At 42.6% G+C, this 14276-nt stretch overlaps 2 non-coding genes across 2 annotated transcripts; both read right to left on the reverse strand.

The window, feature by feature from the left end:
* Positions 1–7730: 7730 nt before the first annotated feature.
* LOC142720510 (U2 spliceosomal RNA) lies at positions 7731–7921 on the reverse strand. Its single transcript, XR_012873291.1, has one exon. It is a non-coding gene; the product is annotated as a U2 spliceosomal RNA (small nuclear RNA).
* Positions 7922–9155: 1234 nt separating this feature from the next.
* On the reverse strand, positions 9156–9353 carry LOC142720529 (U2 spliceosomal RNA). Its single transcript, XR_012873306.1, has one exon. It is a non-coding gene; the product is annotated as a U2 spliceosomal RNA (small nuclear RNA).
* Between the last annotated feature and the right edge of the window lie 4923 nt (positions 9354–14276).

A 14276-nucleotide genomic window follows, 5' to 3' on the forward strand; every position in this document is an offset into this window, starting at 1 on the left:
TGACAAGAGTTGGGGGTCCCCAGCAAGTGCCAGTAAACATGAACTAGAAGACTTTTAATATGATGAACTCCATCACTGAGATGCGGCAGGCACAGCCTGAGCCAGTACAACGCGTTTATCATGAACTGACGGCAGTGTCACAATTCTAAGCGGCCGCCCAGACGAGTAACTTGCCAGAGGAAGAGTACAGATGCGGAGGGTTTGATAGTCACAATACAACTCCACTAATCCGCCTACGTGGGATCTCACCCCAGGCTCACAACATGCGGTGCTATGTACAGCCTGATGACGTAAACTAAAGGAGACGGTGTCGGACAGATGAGAAGGACCAAACCAAGTCCTGATGACATCAGCAAAGTAAAGACCAAAGACCTGAGTGAATCCGTCAGCAGGATCAAGTGTTTTGATAAGTAAGTGACCAGGAGGGGGTAATAATAACTCCCCCACTGGACACCAACGTAGTCTGACTCCACAATTGTGTGGGTTACCCTGAGGGTGACAGTCAGTGAAGAGCAGAAGACAGGAGAAGAAGAAGACGATGGTGTACAGGACTGGCAATGAACTGATGGGACCCGAGACCTGAGGGTGATAGCATGAGATTGGTGATAGCATTATGTTATTAGCTGAGGCCCTATTGTTTATAATGTCTGAGGTTTATAATTATAATGTGTGTAAATATGCCACGGTGCTGCAAATTACAATCTGAGGAGTTTTATGTGAAGGTGTGAGGTGAAGGTCACTGTGCTGCCCATGACCTGTCATATCTGCAGGGGTAAAGTCCCATTAGGACAGTAAGTGACAGTGCGACAATTATTACTGTTAATAAAAATGTAGACCGGATTAATATATATATATATTACAACCAGCAGTGGTTTGTAGATTATATCAAGACAACCATCCTGTATCCAGAGGAGAATAGGGAAAGTTAGGACCACTCCGACACCTTGGAAGTCCAGGTACAAAGGGGGGTTACTCATCAGGAGTAGCTCGTCTCAAGCTGGTGAAGAAATCCAAAACCCCTACCCGCCTGGTTCGAGTGGTCAGTGGTAGGTTGCTAGGCAAGACTCAGGGATAGAATAATAATATTTTTAGGGGGGACTGTCAGGGATCATTACTATGTATATTGTCTGAAAAATATTATCCTCACATATATGTATATACATTTCAGTTCTTTGTGTAATATACTGATATATATAACAAGTTCTTTGTTCATGTCGGACACACCTATGGAAGACACCGCCCCCTGGAATGCAAAGAGGAGTGTGCAGAAGAATGTATAGCAAAAGTTACAGCAGAAGAGCCAATGGAATTCAAGCAAGTCACACATCTATAGGGAGGGGCATGTGTCTTCTCTGTGTGTGTTTCTTTGTTCTGAATAAAGTTCAGTCCCTCCTGGCTGACATTGAAGCTGTACCTCAGACATTTGTGTGGTGTACTTCTCTCCAGGCATGCCTTCAGCTTTCAATTTACAGAGGTGGTTATTCGGTGTGAAATACGGACCTGACAACAGTACACAAACCATTTTGCATTTTAAGGCATAAGTTGCCTTAGTCGTACATCATCATGGCTATTTTATTCCAAACAATAATAATCAAGACACAGAAAGGATCATGAAGGACAAAAATAAAACAGAAATAAATCTTATCAATTAGCTATATTTCACCAACCTTCTCCACTTCTTAAATTTCCATACCCCCTCTGCGTCTATACCACCACCGCACTGACTATCCCAACGATAAACTACGTATAGTCTTGACAAAACCATCCTCACACACTCACCAATGGGTACCCACTTATTTTTGAAAACACCTAAATTACGTACATCCCATAAGCTTTCCATTATACACGCCATAATCAACCATAAGATCCTATCACTTACTCTGTTACAAGCCCCTATAGCAAACATCGCAACCTTCCAATCCACAAACTTCACCCCAGCCAACTCCTTACAGACGCCACCCATCCTCCTCCATACCTCATACGAATAATTGCAGTCCCAAAAAAGATGCCTAACAGTCTCCCGTGAATTACACCCAACCCTTGGACACACCTCAAATCTAACTAGCATTCTCCTCCTCTGCACATCTCTAACAGGCAATATATCATGCAACGCCATCCACACTATGTCCTTTTGTCTATTGGACATACCTCTCACGCCTAACTTCTTCCAAGTATCCACGACATCCTCTCCTCGCAAACCCACAATATTACACACAACCTCATTCACACACAACCTTTTTAGCACAGCCTTCTTATCCAGAAACCCACCCATAGGCACTGCAATCAAATCATATTTCCTAATGAACCTTTCAATCACAACATACCATACCGGACATACATAAGCAACAGGCACAGTAGCATCTCTCTTAAACCAATTTAACCCATAAAGCATCCAACCGGCCATATACCTTACCATATACGCACTCTTATTTCCTTTCCCCAAGAGCCCCACCACTATTTTAATATAATTCAACCCAAGAAAGACCTCCACATTCGGAAAACCCAAACCTCCATTCTCACAAGACTTATAAACATACTCACGCTTCAACTTCTCCATTTGACTTCCCCACAGAAAAGTAAAAACCATTTTCTCTGACTTTTTGATTTTCCTACTAGCGGAGGGAAAAATACTAGCCACAAAAACCAAAATAGGCAAAATCACTGCCTTAATTATCAACACCTTCCCTGATAAAGTCAGGTCTCTAAGTCTCCAAAAATTCAATTTCTTCTCAATCCTCTTGCCACATTCATCCCAACTCTCATTCCCTCTCAAGTCCTCATTAAACTGTATCCCCAACACTTTTACTGCACCCACTTCATTCCTCACTCCCTCCATACTTACCCTCCTATCCCCAAAGCACTTAAAGACACACTTATCCCAATTCACCTTAAAAGCTGATGCCCCACAAAAAAAATCCAACCATAATTTTGCTCTATTCAACCCAACCATACAATCACTCATAACCACAACATCATCCATATAACCCAGAATTTTAACGTATTTACCTCCACTCCCTGGGATCAAAAGACCTTTCACCACTTTATCTTTTCTTACCAAACACATCAAACTTTCGATCACACAAATAAACAAAACTGGGGACATAGGACACCCCTGTCTTACCCCAGATCTCACACATACTTTTGAACTTAAATTACCATTCACCAACACTTCACTTGACACATCCCTATACAAACACTTCACACCTTCCAAAAACCTCACTGGGAAGCCCATCCTAACAAGTACAGCAAACATAAACACATGCGACACTCTATCAAACGCCTTTTCGAAATCTAACGCAAGCATCATACACTTCTGTTTCCTACTCATACAGTCACCAATCAAATCTCTCAGCAAAACCAAATTATCAGACATACTCCTACCTGGCACAGCACAGACTTGATCTTCACCCACAACCTTTCCTACCACCTCACGCATACGGTTAGCCAAAATTTTGCTAAAACATTTATAATCCACATTCAGCAATGAAATCGGTCTCCAATTACCCAAACACTTCTTATCCCCTTTCTTGTAAATCAAAACAATCACACCCTCTTTCATAGACTCACACAAAACCCCCTTATCCCATATAAACTTACATACTTCCACCAAATCCAACCCTACTATCTCCCAGGCCTTCACATAAAATTCCACAGGAATACCATCTTTACCAGGTGTTTTATTTTTCCCGGCACTCATTATCACTTTCTTCACTTCTTCAGACGTTACATCCTCATTCAACCCCACACAATCCTCCTCTCTAAGAACATTTTCCAAACCATTCAAAACCTCATCCATCAACCCGATATCAATCCACTTTTTGCCATATAGCTCTGAATAAAACGATTCCACCACTTTTAACACATCCATACCCACTATACGCTCCCCCTTCGCATTAACAATTTCATCCATATCATCTTTCTTACCACACATTTTCTTGAAAAAAAACCTTGTGCATTTTTCATTTTTATCTAAGTACTCCACTTTAGACCTGAAAATAATCTCCTTTCCCTTTCTTTCCAAAACTTGCTTTAACTCGTTCCTTGCCTCCTCTAGCAAATCACTCATATCAATTCCCTTCTCACCCATCTTCCGCAACCATTCTATCCTAATATTCAATTCCTTATACTGGTTACGTTTCCTAGCAGCCTGCTTATATCCCCATCTCACAAAAAAAAATTTAATCTGCCCTTTCATCCAATCCCACCATTTAAGCACATCCACAAAACTATCTTTTTCTCCCTTCCACAAATCATACTTTCGTTTGAACTCATCCATCACTTCAACATCCTCCAATAATCTAATATTCAACTTCCACACCCCTTTCCCAAAACAAAGTTTACTACTTACCTCCACCCATACCCGTAAACATACATGGTCTGAAAAAGGTACCTCATTCTGAACCATCTTATTACACACTAAACCCTTAGATATGCAAATACGATCAATTCTTGACTCAATACCCCCTCTATCTGATTTATATGTTGGCGGTGGTGGTTTACCCAATGACAATTCGGCTGCATCTATAAAAGAAAAATCAGATATAAGTTGGTTAAGCTTTTTCCCAGTTACATCCAGACCATCCCCATCAAAAGAACAATTAAAGTCTCCCAAAAAAAAGGTAGGAATCCTTCCAGGTAAGAACAGACTTAGCTTTTCCAACAGCGCCAGCCTTTTTGCTCTATCTATAGGACAATAAGTATTCACCACCCTAACCCTAACTCCCCTACAACATACCACTGCAATTACACATCTACCTGTTTCCACCACTGTATAACTCTCCAGACCCATACCCATATTTCCTAATAGGATCCCCACCCCATCATTCTTATTGGAAGTAGATCCTGACCAGACATACTGCCCATATGGCCAATCCCCCTCCCCCAGTGACTCAGATATACCACACTCTTGCAGGCATATGATCTCTGCCCCAAGATTCCTAATATAGTCCAGCACAACAGCACGTCTAGGCTTTGATGTAATTTGCCTGACATTCAAGGATAAGACATTAAGTGTAATTTTGGGGTCCATATTTTGATCTTTTTCCGTAGATATCCACCAATACCCCACTGTTTAATCAGCCTACACCTCCTGGTGGCTGACAACCGGACACAAAGATAGCTTTGTCCACGTCTTCTCCTAAAAAAGGAAAGTCCTCAGGAAAATGAGAAATGGGGTAGACTCCCCTATCCGGGCTCACTCCATCTTCACTCAGAGGAGACAACATGGTGCGAAGTCTCTTAGAAGATGAACCTCCTTCCTCCTCCTCAGAAGGCCTCACAAGTGCAGTTGAAAAGTCCCCTTGACCACCTTCACCTTGTTGGTCCACCAGAATTCCTTCCCAGGAAAAGACAGGTGATTTGGATAAAGAACCATCCACCTCCCCATCACCTCTTAACCCAGTCAGGTCGTCAGAGGGGTGAGGCAGGTCTTTCTCAACAGGTGCTACCTCCATTTCATCAGCCAGCGTATTTCCAGACCGATTTAACTCAGGGAGAGTCCCATCAGACACCTGGGCAGGCACCGACTCCTCAGTTCCCTGGGCAGCTGGGCCCTGAATCACATTAGACCTCATACTGCCAGGTTCACCTGCAACTACTTCCGCCAGAGTCCTAACCCTTCTGTTTTTAGCACGCTCTGGACAGTCTTTAAAGGCATGACCCACAATGCTGCACATGTTACACACAATTGGGTTTTTGCAATCCTTGGCCAGGTGACCGTCCTGATTACATTTGTTACATGTAACACCTTCTTGCGTACAATCTTCATGAACATGGCCATATCTTTTACATTTCCTGCAAAACACAGGAGGCTGGGGAAAAAATAAGTAGCCTTTGTCCCGGCCGATGGCAAAATTCCTAGGAGGGTATTTCACACCCAGAGGCCCTGAAGGATCCTCCTCAAATCTCACAAAGAATTTATGCTTCCCTGTCCAGAGGGATTCAGCATTTAACACCTGGTGAGAATAGCTGACGTAAGAGCAGTACTTCTTTAAGAAGGAAGTAATATCATCCACCATCACATAAGGATTGTACATCAAAACAACCAGTGGAACATCGTTGTTATATAAAACGGTGAAGATAAGTCCATCCAACCCAGGGTTTTGCAAGTTAGCATTAATTGCGGCATACAAGTTGTAACAAGCATTCAAACTTTTAAGAACCAAAGTGAAGCGATTACCTCTGGGATCTTGAAGACAAAGGATGTCGTTCCTACTCACGTTGAGGGTCTTGAAAATGACTTCATTCACCTGGTGTTTCAATGAAAAAAGGTCCTTCTTGTTCAAGGGTACGTCAATGCCAAATCCATTCTTGATCCGGGTTTCCCCGATCCCAGCGTATCGAAGCCTAGCTCCCATGATCGCTCGACAGTTGATCACCCAGCCTACCCCCTTATAGCAGCAGTTGGCTTAAGCCACCGAAGTGGCGATGCCAAAAGGCCAAGGGCATGACATGCTGACCTCCTCTTGACACAGGATCGTGCCAAAAGGCCGAGAAGCGATAACCCGAACGGGCCGCGCGTTGCCCGAGCCTGCCCGATACTGCTGTTCAGCCCTTGCAGCGATTCAGCCTACTTCTAGGCAATTCCATGGGGCCCTGCAGGCTCACACACTCACAGCTACACGGGAGGTGAATAAAGGCCGGAGAGGAAGCCAGACAGGATTTGCTTCTTTTGCTTGCACCACAATGCAGTGCTGAAAGAGGAGGAATCTACATAAAAACGCCTTCCTGGCAACGCCCAAATGCCCTGCTGCCATGCAGATAAACACTGGCAGCGGCAGCAAGTGCATGCCCACAGCCACCCCTTGTTCCTTCACACCTTGTATCAGCTGTAATCCAGTCCAGTCCAGTGCTGCCTGCTGAGCAGCACTGACCAACACTGCCTGGGCCCAGGCTTTTATCTCTGAGGCCCCATTATGATGTCAGAAAGCTGGCTCTGGCTCCTCAGGGCTCCACTATGACACGTGCAAAGTTCCGTCTGAACTTTATATAAGACGGTGCGGCTCAGTCAGTCACTCAGTGTTGCCTGAGAGGGCAACACTGCAACAGCCGGCCGCCAGGCTGTCTTTTTTTGCACAGCTAGTTGCCTCCAGGAGGCCACAAGAGGGAGACAAGGGACTGCAAAATGGAAAATAAGCATCCACCAACTTTACAGACAACTTCTCCTTGCTCCTACAACCTCCATCCTTGCACAGTTTGTTATTCTTCTAGGTAACATAGTAACAAATCCAAATTGCTGCTCTCTTTGTAGGCAAGCAAGGCTTTGTTGCAACTGCAATTCTTACTCCTTCTTGAAATGTAGGGACGACAGTACATTCCATCACATCCATCTAGTGTACACAGGTAGGTCCATTGTGGCGGGCGGGCGGCTTTAATGGCTGTTTGCTGTTCCCCTACTCCACTCCACTATTTGACTGTGGTGCTGCATCAATCAGTGGCTGGCTCAGGTGCAGCTCTTTAACTTACCTAAAAGGGAGGGCGGAGAGAAGACAAGGAAGGTGAATGAGCTGTTCCAATGTGAAATGCCGGAAACACAGACACACAGACGACACAAAACAAGAGGTGGCAATGTATTCATTAATTGCATTTAATCAATTAACTCATTATCACTCATGCATTGTCCAACAGGTGTTGAAATAATGGGATTAAAAGGGGAGATCCCTTCAGAAAGACAGAAACAATGGCAAACACAAAAAACACTTTTGGAATCTGATTTTAGTCAACACATAAGGAAAGGGTGCACCGGTCCTGGAAATACTGCAATACCAGGTCAATGCGTGGAGTGGACAGAGCAAGCTCTATTTCCATCTCCCTGTTCTAAAAATCCATTTAATATATGGTCCCCAGATAGGGGACGTATCAGATATTAAACTGATAAGAACAGATACTACACTAGATCTTAGCCAAAAGGCCGAGAAGCGATAACCCGAACGGGCCGCGCGTTGCCCGAGCCTGCCCGATACTGCTGTTCAGCCCTTGCAGCGATTCAGCCTACTTCTAGGCAATTCCATGGGGCCCTGCAGGCTCACACACTCACAGCTACACGGGAGGTGAATAAAGGCCGGAGAGGAAGCCAGACAAGATTTGCTTCTTTTGCTTGCACCACAATGCAGTGCTGAAAGAGGAGGAATCTACATAAAAACGCCTTCCTGGCAACGCCCAAATGCCCTGCTGCCATGCAGATAAACACTGGCAGCGGCAGCAAGTGCATGCCCACAGCCACCCCTTGTTCCTTCACACCTTGTATCAGCTGTAATCCAGTCCAGTCCAGTGCTGCCTGCTGAGCAGCACTGACCAACACTGCCTGGGCCCAGGCTTTTATCTCTGAGGCCCCATTATGATGTCAGAAAGCTGGCTCTGGCTCCTCAGGGCTCCACTATGACACGTGCAAAGTTCCGTCTGAACTTTATATAAGACGGTGCGGCTCAGTCAGTCACTCAGTGTTGCCTGAGAGGGCAACACTGCAACAGCCGGCCGCCAGGCTGTCTTTTTTTGCACAGCTAGTTGCCTCCAGGAGGCCACAAGAGGGAGACAAGGGACTGCAAAATGGAAAATAAGCATCCACCAACTTTACAGACAACTTCTCCTTGCTCCTACAACCTCTATCCTTGCACAGTTTGTTATTCTTCTAGGTAACATAGTAACAAATCCAAATTGCTGCTCTCTTTGTAGGCAAGCAAGGCTTTGTTGCAACTGCAATTCTTACTCCTTCTTGAAATGTAGGGACGACAGTACATTCCATCACATCCATCTAGTGTACACAGGTAGGTCCATTGTGGCGGGCGGGCGGGCAGCTTTAATGGCTGTTTGCTGTTCCCCTGCTCCACTCCACTATTTGACTGTGGTGCTGCATCAATCAGTGGCTGGCTCAGGTGCAGCTCTTTAACTTACCTAAAAGGGAGGGCGGAGAGAAGACAAGGAAGGTGAATGAGCTGTTCCAATGTGAAATGCCGGAAACACAGACACACAGACGACACAAAACAAGAGGTGGCAATGTATTCATTAATTGCATTTAATCAATTAGCTCATTATCACTCATGCATTGTCCAACAGGTGTTGAAATAATGGGATTAAAAGGGGAGATACCTTCAGAAAGACAGAAACAATGGCAAACACAAAAAACACTTTTGGAATCTGATTTTAGTCAACACATAAGGAAAGGGTGCACCGGTCCTGGAAATACTGCAATACCAGGTCAATGCGTGGAGTGGACAGAGCAAGCTCTATTTCCATCTCCCTGTTCTAAAAATCCATTTAATATATGGTCCCCAGATAGGGGACGTATCAGATATTAAACTGATAAGAACAGATTTTTTTTTCAGTTGGCTACCCCCTCGCGGGGGTGTCAATGATTTATTATAAAAAAGTACAGTTTACAATAATTCCACTTTTTACATTGAATAAAAACAACAAGAAAAATTCAATTTACATTAAAATCCATAAAAGGGACATGGTGGTGAAACATTAGATATTGGAGTTCCAGTCTCTCACAAACCATTTTCTTGAAAGGGTGGCATTCCTTTTTTTATCTAATAAATAGTACATATACATATCACTAAAACAAAGTCCTAAAACGTCATCAATTGCTAAAACATCATGCTTAAAAATCAGGATGTTCCTGGCCTTCCAAAGAGCTTCTTTTGCGCAGTTCATCGTCTTCCATGCTATACTTTTTTGATCCGGGGTAGGGCATCCAAAAAGTCCATACAAAATGTTATCATAGCTTAAGTCCTTCAGGTCCGCCATCTTCACCAACAAAGGGAATATTTTTTTCCAAAATTCCTGTGCAAAGTTGCAAGTCCAAAAAATGTGTCGAACCGTCTCTTCCGCCTGGCAGCCTTCCCTCGGGCAGATGGCAGACCTCGCAAATCCTCGTCTGTGTTGGAATGCCCTGCATGGAAGACATTGATGAACGCAGCTCCAGGCCAGGTCCATCTGTGTGTTAAAAAGATAAAACACATTAATAAACTTCCAAATAAAAGCACAACGTTCTTCACTAAAATGTTCAATATTGCAGACTAGTTCTTTGTCTCTTAGGTCCTTTATTAATTTTTTGCTGTTTTTAAGTTCTGACACACTTTTCCCTCTTAAATCGAACAAGGTCACTATTTTCTCTAAAATTTCATAGTTGGCTGGTAAATTAAAAGCATAGGGGGAAGTTAAATTAATATCAAACCACCCCAGCCTCCTCATAAAAAAACCAGTGTTAAAACGTAGGAAATAAGACCAGTGATGTTCTTTAAAAAGGGAATTAAAACAATAACTAAAGAACTTTATTAAAAGGAACCTATTAAAATCAGGAAAATCTTTGCCACCCTTTGGTTTGGATTTCATGACAGTTTCTCGACTCAATTTCTCCATTCTGGAACTCCAAAAGAAGGTAAAACACGTTTTTATTATTTTACGTAATAAAACAGTTGGGGGAGGAAACACCATGCTTACGTATAAAAGAAGGGGTAAAATGACCATTTTGATAATTAAAACCTTTCCCTCCATGGTTAGTTTCCTCATATTCCACATACATATTTTTTTGTTTACCTTCTGCGCCACCATGTCCCAACTTATAAAACCATTGTCGCACTCACTGAAGGAGATACCTAAAATAGTAACAGAATCTGACACAGGTACCGGTATATCTCTAAAAACCATGCTTCCTATGTTTAAAATGTTACTTTTTCTGAAATTCACCTTAAAACCGGAAGCACAGCAATAAAACTCTATTTGTCTGAGGGCTCTCTGAAGCGACACGGTGTCCCTGCATAAAACCGCAACATCGTCCATGTACCCCACTGCTTTGGCCTCTATGCCGCCTCCCCCCGGAAGGGGAGCTCCACAAATTAATTTGTCGCGGCGAATCGCACACAGTAAAGGCTCCAACGCGCAAATAAAAAGCAGTGGGGACAAGGGACACCCCTGCTTCACCCCCGAGTTTAAAATCACGTCCTGTGTCTTAAAACCATTCACTAAAATCTTGCTAGTGCAGTTTTTATAAAAGGCTTTAAGTGATAATAAAAATCCTTCAGGAATACCCATCCGCTCTAAAACCTTAAAAAGATAAAAATGAGAAACACGGTCAAACGCCTTTTCAAAGTCTATGGATAAAATTGCAAGTTTACATCTTCTAGACCTCGTGTTCTCAATTACGTCCTTAATAAGATTTAGATTATCCCAGATGCTGCGGCCTGGCACCCCACACACCTGGTTAGGGTGTATGATGTGGGGTATTATGGCTTTCAGACGGTTTGCACATATTTTTGCCATAATTTTGTAGTCGCAGTTAAGAAGGGTTATTGGTCTCCAGTTTTCCAAAGCTGCGATGTCACCTTTCTTATATATTAGGGAGACCTCACCCTTCTGCCAGGACTTAGGCAGCATCTTGGAATTAAAAACATCAGAAAAAAGGCTAAAAAGGTCCTCTTTTAAAATGTGATAGAATTTTACATAAAACTCACTGGGTATTCCATCCGGACCAGGAACTTTACCTGTTTTAAAACTTTTTACTGTTTCTAAAATCTCCTTCTCCGTCAGCTCCTGTAATAAAAATTGCTGCGAGACAGGATCTAAAACAGTGGTAATCTCCTTCAGTGAGTCACGCATAAAATCACGATCCACAGTTTTAACATTAAAAAGGTCAGTGTAAAACTCATGAACTTTACTTAAAAGACCCTGTACATCCGACACCCCATCAATGTTTCTAATGACAGCCTTTTTGTTATTGATTTTCTTAAAAAAGTACCTGGAGCAGGTCTCGTTCTCTTCTACATGTTGCATTTTTGAACGGAAAATGATCTCTTTACCTCTCTGCTCCAGGCACTGGGCTATCTCTTTCTTTAAACTGATGATGTCGGATTTTACCTCTATTCCATGTTCTCTCATTTTGTACAGGGTCTGCAGGCGGGTGTTGAGGGTATTAAAAAACTCTTTTTTCTCCTTGGCTTTCGCCACGCTCTTTTTAATAAAGAAGTCTTTGATTTTTGTTTTCATCTTCTCCCACCAAGCCTTGATGGGAGTACGCACATCTCTCACCCGCCTGTTCGTTCTGTAAAATTCAATAAAATCTGCTAAAACCTGTGGATCGTCTAAAAGGGAAACGTTAAACTTCCAGGACTTTTTACCAACCGAGTTGTTAAGATCATGCTTTATTAAAAACGATAAAAGCCTATGATCAGAAAAAACATTGGTTAAAACATCACAACTAAAAGGCAGTAAATTTTTAGGACAAAAAATAAAATCAATCCTGGAGCTACAGGTGGCATTGCTCCAGGTGACGCCGGCTTCCTCTGGACTATTTCTGTTACTTTCTTTATAAACATCACTTAAATTAAAATCATTCACGATATCCTTGAGCATTCCAGAGGTCTTATCATAATTTCTGCTCGTACTGTTGGTAAGCCGGCGCTCTCCTCTCATAACACAGTTAAAATCACCTGCGAGGATGAAAGGCTCAGATGTATTGATAAAAAGTGGTAAAATCTCTAACATCCTCGCTCTTTCATTTTTTTCTGGTGATCCGTAAAAATTTAAAAACTGCCATTTTGTGCCATCAATAAAAGCTTTAACCATTAAGATACGTCCTGGTAAAATTTCTTGAATAAAATCAACTAAAACGTTTCCCTTAAAAAGAATGGCGACCCCTGCTGATCTGGACTCGTTAGATCCAGACCAGATGGATGGACCACACTTCCAATCCTCTTTGTATTTTTGGTAAGACATTGTGTGGGGGATACCGCACTCATAGTTACATAGTTACATAGTTAGTACGGCTGAAAAAAGACACATGTCCATCAAGTTCAACCAAGGGAAGGGAAAAGGGAAGGAAAAATTTCTACACATAGGAGCTAATATTTTTTTGTTCTAGGAAATTATCTAACCCTTTTTTAAAGCCATCTACTGTCCCTGCTGTGACCAGCTCCTGCGGTAGACTATTCCATAAATTCACCGTTCTTACTGTAAAGAAGCCTTGTCGCTTCTGCAGCTTGAACCTTTTTTTCTCCAGACGGAGGGAGTGCCCCCTTGTTTTTTGAGCGGGTTTTACAAGGAACAGGATATCACCATATTTTTTGTATGTGCCATTAATATATTTATATAAGTTAATCATGTCCCCCCTTAGTCGTCTTTTTTCAAGGCTAAATAGGTTTAATTCTTTCAATCTTTCCTCATAACTTAAATTCTCCATGCCCCTTATTAGCTTCGTTGCTCTTCTTTGTATTTTTTCCAACTCCAGGGCATCCTTTCTATGAACTGGAGCCCAGAACTGAACTGCATATTCTAGATGAGGCCTCACTAATGCTTTGTAAAGTGGCATTATTACATCCCTGTCCCGCGAGTCCATGCCTCTTTTAATACACGACAATATCCTGCTGGCCTTTGAAGCAGCTGATTGACACTGCATGCTGTTATTGAGTTTATGATTTACAAGTACACCCAGATCCTTCTCAACAAGTGAATCCGCCAGTGTAGCGCCCCCTAGGACATATGATGCATGCAGGTTGTTGGTACCCAGATGCATAACTTTACATTTATCTACATTAAACTTCATTTGCCAAGTGGACGCCCAAACACTTAGTTTGTTTAAATCTGCCTGTAATTCATGAACATCTTCCATAGTCTGAACTATATTACATAGCTTGGTGTCATCTGCAAAAATAGAAATAGTGCTATTAATCCCATCCTCTATATCATTAATAAATAAGTTGAATAATAGTGGTCCCAGCACTGAACCCTGGGGTACACCACTTATAACCGGGGACCATTCAGAGTAGGAGTCATTGACCACAACTCTCTGGATACGGTCCTTGAGCCAATTCTCAATCCAATTACAAACTATATTTTCTAAACCTATAGTCCTTAATTTACCCATTAGGGGGACAGTGTCAAATGCCTTTGCAAAGTCCAAAAACACTAAATCCACAGCGGCCCCTCTGTCTAGACTTCTGCTCACCTCTTCATAAAAACAGATTAGGTTAGTTTGACAACTTCTGTCCTTAGTAAAACCGTGCTGGCTGTCACTTATAATGCTATTTATTGTCACATAATCCTGTATATAGTCCCTCAATAGCCCCTCAAACATTTTCCCCACGATGGATGTTAAGCTTACTGGTCTATAATTACCCGGGGAAGACCTAGAGCCCTTTTTGAAAATAGGCACCACATTTGCCCTGCGCCAGTCCCTTGGCACTATACCAGTCACTAGAGATTCTCTGAATATTATGAAAAGGGGGACAGAAATAACTGAACTAAGCTCTTTAAGAATTCTAGGGTGTAACCCATCTGGTCCT

The sequence above is a fragment of the Rhinoderma darwinii genome, unplaced genomic scaffold (genome assembly GCF_050947455.1).
Source record: "Rhinoderma darwinii isolate aRhiDar2 unplaced genomic scaffold, aRhiDar2.hap1 Scaffold_499, whole genome shotgun sequence".
NCBI classification, from domain to species: Eukaryota; Metazoa; Chordata; class Amphibia; order Anura; family Rhinodermatidae; genus Rhinoderma; species Rhinoderma darwinii.